The sequence below is a fragment of the Primulina tabacum genome, chromosome 18 (assembly GCF_025594145.1).
Source record: "Primulina tabacum isolate GXHZ01 chromosome 18, ASM2559414v2, whole genome shotgun sequence".
Classification (NCBI taxonomy): domain Eukaryota; kingdom Viridiplantae; phylum Streptophyta; class Magnoliopsida; order Lamiales; family Gesneriaceae; genus Primulina; species Primulina tabacum.
In genome coordinates this window covers 10,053,772-10,059,366 of record NC_134567.1, presented here as the reverse complement: position 1 = coordinate 10,059,366, position 5,595 = coordinate 10,053,772, and the positions used below count along the sequence as shown (strand labels likewise).

The following is a 5,595-nucleotide window of genomic DNA, read 5'->3' as shown; positions in this document are numbered from 1 at the left end:
CTAAATTCAACTTCTCGAAGGAAAATTAGGAATCCCATCGGGAAATACATCCGAGAATTCTTTCGCAACAGGAATATCAGATAAAGAGGGATCCTTTTTAGAAACATCCACAGTATAGATCAGATTGAAAGGGAATCGATGAAGGTGCCCGAAAGCGCAACGGAAGTTTCAAAATTTTTAATTAGCAAAAACCGAGCACCTCAACCACTATAGTGTGTAGCAAATATATAAAAAACACAAAATATGACATTCATAGTGTGTTTTAAGATTTTTACGTAATAATCTTAAAATATTGATTGTGGCTCCAACTTAGTTGTCAAACAACTAAGCTCTTCAAATGAAGACAATCAACAAGTTTCCCTTTGAACATTCCTTGCTCAAAAATTAAGCCAACAACCAACAAGCTAGTTCCCCTCTAATTTTGCACTAGAAAAATTAGAGGATTTTCTTTGAGAAGTGTAAGGTTTTGCTCAACAAAATGAAGAGAAAATTGAGAGAATTTTCATCAAGAAATTTCGGCCATGATAGTTGAGGAGGGAAGAGAGGAATATTTCTTGGTTGTGTAAAAAGTTGTGGTGTTAATTACAAAGGCATGCATGCCTTTTACTCAAAAAGTTGCCTCCAACCTTTCACCTCCCAAGCATGCAAATTATTTGGGCTTGAAACAATTACAAAGCCCATGGACTTAAATTTAAATGTCTCAAACAAATTTGATACCATTTAAACTTTACTTGATTTTACTCAAGCCCACTAGTTGAATAATAATTTCCAATTGGGCTCTACAAGGCCCAATGTTATTTAATTAATTCAACACTTGAATTAAGTTAATTATTTGGACTCTACTAGGTCCACTAGTGTTTAATTAATTCAACACTTGAATTAATTTAATTTAGTCCATAATAATGTTTATGAAAATCACAATTTTCAAATACATTATTTATTTGGCCAACTTTTAATTTAAGAACACTTCCACAAATTAAAAGTTACATTTCCCTCATAGAAGTCATATTTTTATTTTTCCTTACGCTTATAAACTCCTTTATAAGCCGTTCAGCATATTGAACTATTTTTCTTCTCAACGTGATCTAGAAAGCTAGTACTTGTGTGGCTCTCAATGGTTTATTGATACAACTAGCAGTGGGTTCACATCTCCATGTGAATCGGGACTAAACATGTCCTTATATGAGCAAACCCCAATAGCTCCATTCTTACTTATCAACTCCTTGATAATAAGAATGTCAGAACTCAAGTCTGATAGTACCCAACCAATCATGTTAAACGCCTAGCAGCATCGCTTACATGATTCTATAGGTATCAAATGATAGTGCCAGCAAGAACCATTCAATTATGATTAGCATACAGTACGGTCCCTTATCTCATATATCCCGACCGATTCGACAACTATTGGTATATCGAGGGCGGTTAAAGAATCGATACTATGTGTCATGTCGTAGTTGCATCGATGGTGTAATCTATGAAACCCCTTTCATAATTACCACCATACTCTGATCAGAGATTTCATACTACATATACATGAGATCACATAGGATATCCATACCCGAAGGTAAGCGGTGAATCCCCGACTGCAATGCATCGATTCCTATATGTTTCGACAAAACACCCAACCTTGCCACCTGATGACCCCATGAGAGTCGGTAAACAAGTCAAAGTGTAATGCTAGCATATAGAGTCTCAATGTTGTCTCAGGTCATAAGGACTAATGGTGTACAACCATAAACTAGGACGTTTCCACTCGATAAGTGAGAACCACTTGGAAAGTCCTTTATGGAGGGTTGTTCAATGCACTCTACAAGGAGCACCTATCTGCATGTTCGGACATCACAATGTCCCCTACTAATGAAACATGGTACTCACATTGCAGATACTAGTCTCAAACTCGAGCGGCCTATATCCTTCTTAGGGCGGCTGAATCGACTAGGAACTGTTTAGAATATATAGTATTATAAATATGAGTTTCATGACACTCATCATATGAGCATCTCAAATTCTTTTTACTATTTGTATTTTAATGGACCTTATCTATGCAACTAGCATGGGTATACAGATAAAGATGTGCTAAAACAATAATTTCAAATATAATTAAAATAAAGAATGTTTATACATAGAGTTTAAACATGAACCATCGGCCAACACTTGGCTCGACGGGCACCTACTCTAACACAGATAACCCTCATCCTCGCTAAATAAAAGCGGGGACATTTCCAGAGAGGATACCAAAGGAATTTTAGCTTGAAAACCCTTGCCATAAAAATTCCACTTGGGTTCATCAACAGGTCGAAATCGAACCATTCCATGGAAACAATTAACAGTAGCTCGATTTGAAACGTCTACACATTTTTAAGTGCGGAAAATAAATTTTTTTTTAAAAGCTCGCATTTTCGAAATATCATTTAAACATTTCGCATGCATGCACTCTACCAAAAATATAACATTTAAAAATAATCTTAAATATTTGACAGTAAAAATAGCGCAATTTAAAATAACCAAACTTATCCAAACTCATACGAAAAAATAAACATATAAAAATCTTAAAATCATTAACGTATTAAAATATTCCTTTCCTTTCAAATCTCATAAAACATTATGCGGAAAACATGCGGTCCTCAGGTCCTGTCACCGCACCAGGTCTGTCTACTCAGAATTCGGCACTTCAGTCTCCTCATCATCAATTCACCTGCATCACACACGCCTAGTGAGTCTAAAGACTCAACACACCTGTACCAGTAATAACAAGTACATATACGTAGCACACAGCAGTGAAAAATATCATACTCAACATATCTTTCATGAACTTAAAAGCATTCGTGTCTGCAGTAAAAATCGTATACGAAAACGTGTCCTTTCAAAACATTGTAATAATCATAACATGTATCGTCGTATCTGGATATACATGTTAAATCATGTCATCATATACGTAAATGTGTCGTGTAAAATCATATCGTATTAAAGCATGTCATCATATACGTATACATTTTCTTTTTAATTGAATTCAATTTGTTAGTTGTGACTTTCGTATCAGCTCTATCAATGGATCCATCTTCGTATAACCACGGTACCGGACGGTGGGGACATCAGCGACACTCTCACCCGTCAACTGAACCTTGGCCTATCATATCATCATATCATGTCAATGGAAATACGATCGTCGGGCTCCCTCTGGGGCCTTTCTCCCGTAAACAGGCTCCTTCTGGGGGTCTTTTCCCTCACGATATCTCCAATCATATCATCGTATACATATAAATCGTCAGTCACAACCAACTCTCATCCTTCAAAAACATCATCAATTTCATCACTTATCAAAATAATGCATATTCATAAATTTTCTTTAAAATCAAGCATGCAACGTATTTTCATAATTTCATAAAAATCATATTCAAATGATGCATAAACATTTAAAAGCATGATAAATATGTGCTCAGGGCGCTGCCAGGTCCAAAATCTCACCCCGGTACAAAATGACCATATTGCCCCTAGAAACCCAAAAATTATCATTTTACCTCTAGACGTAAAATTTCACGTTTTTGACATTTTCTTAATTTCATTGACTCTAACATGTCTCAAATAATTATTTAAGCCTACATGAATTTTCTCGTATTTTTATTTGGCTTAAATCAATGACTTTTAAATTACTCCTTAAATATAACATATTAATGCGTTTTAAATATCGAATTAAATCAAACCTTAGCATAAAATTCCCAAATTAAAAACTTAGACTTCTAATAAATATTTGAGCTTAAATATAATTTTTTATAATTTTATTAAGCCTAAATCTAGGCGTTTCAATTAATTTTTTATTCGTGCGGCGACTAAATCTCGTATAAATCCAAAACTCATAATTTTGATCCGAAGCTTACCAAACTCCTTAAAATGTCCCAAAACATTTTTTAAAAGCATTCCTAGACGTAAACTCGAGCTCATTTTATAACTTAACAGAATTGTTTTTAAATTATGGATCGAAGTCCCGATTTTAAACCGAATCGACTCGAAACTTAACCAAAATTTCCCAAACTTAAATCGTGGCTTAAACCCACTTGACCAGCCACTAAATCCTCCGTTACAGATCACTAATGACCCATTGAAACAAACTCAAATGTTGCTGGAAATTTCCAGCACACTTGCTTCCAACACTAACCCAACAAGGCTCGATTATTTCCTTCCTAGCTCGACTCCGGGCTGGACCAGCCTTGAACTAAACCATCCTAGGACCAAGACCAGCTCACGGACCTCCCATTAGACCGACCCAACCATGCCCAAAGCCCCCAAACTCACGGACGTGCCCACAACTCAAACCACTCCACCTTCGAACCGCCCGCGTCCAACCGTGCACTAACCCCGTCGAACCACTTAAGGGTCAAGACCAGCAACTTCCAGCCTTCACCCAGCCCCGTCACAGACCCACAAGGGTCGGCTCCTTGGCTGGGATCTAGCCGCGGCGTGGTTCAGTCCATGCTCAACCGATCTCTCCCCAACCATACACACAAATCACGCAAGACCCTAGCCACACGCATGAAGCCATCGGCCTTCACCCATAGCCGAGTGTTCCATAGACTTCCTTCACCATTTCACCTTAAACGTAGCAAGATCGCCCACAAAACCACAGATCGGCAGTCCCCTTGCAACCCTTAAAAAAACGTGAGATGCCAAGAAGATGCAAGCTTAAATCATGAAAACCGAAGCCATGAGAATTTATCATGAAAATACCGACCCAATCATAAATAATACACACATGACAGCATATAACAACGTGAATGAAACAGAAATAAGGATACAATGCGTGCCTTAAATGATATAGAAGCGAGGGAATCGAATAACGAGCGCCGGAGACAATTTTTTTTTTCTTCAAGAATGGAGCTTGGCCGATGGACCTTCAGTTGTAGGAGGTTGGAAATGGTTGGAACCGTGAGAATAAAGAGGAATGAAGAGGGTGTCGGTTGGTTCAAAGAATAATAGATGTAGGGTCACCACTAGTACAATAATTAAATGGTTAAAATTTAACTAATGGCCCTTTATTGGTTAATTAAAGTTTGAAAAATATTTAAGCCCACCAAGTTTAAAAGTAGGCCCATTAAATCCAAACACACTCCCGAAAAATATTTCGTGTTGGAAAGATTTTGAAAATATTAGCCGAACACTAAAAAAGTCTCCCGATTCGATAAAATTTGCGTACCTTTAAAAAAATAAAACCCTGCTGGTAAAATACCCCAAAAATCCCATTTTTGAAAAATACACTTAAAAACATCTTATATGAATTAATAAAAATGAATCATGTAATTAAAATAATTTTCCTGAAAATTCTCCGGTCTCCGATCCTCGTTTGAGCGCGAAATAAAACTTAAAAATCTTTAATGCATAAACCTTTAAAATTTCATGAAATAAATTCTATCATGCATGAATTATGCACAAAATGCATAAAAATAATTAAACACATAATTTATGAAATAAACATGCATTTAATGCTTTAAAACAAATTAATAAATACCAAAGAAATTTAATAACTTGCATGCATGTGGTTCACGTGGACCTTCAAATTTTTTGGGACGTTACACGGCAAGACATCCATGCCAACAATACAAT

The 5,595-nt window shown here is 36.3% G+C and overlaps 1 long non-coding RNA gene across 1 annotated transcript; it reads right to left on the bottom strand.

Annotated features, from left to right (window-relative positions):
• Positions 1 to 2,494: 2,494 nt before the first annotated feature.
• LOC142533255 (uncharacterized) lies at positions 2,495 to 4,906 on the bottom strand. The gene is made up of 2 exons (XR_012816705.1): positions 4,800 to 4,906; positions 2,495 to 2,695 (listed from the first exon to the last, which is right to left on the bottom strand). It is a non-coding gene; the product is annotated as an uncharacterized LOC142533255 (long non-coding RNA).
• Between the last annotated feature and the right edge of the window lie 689 nt (positions 4,907 to 5,595).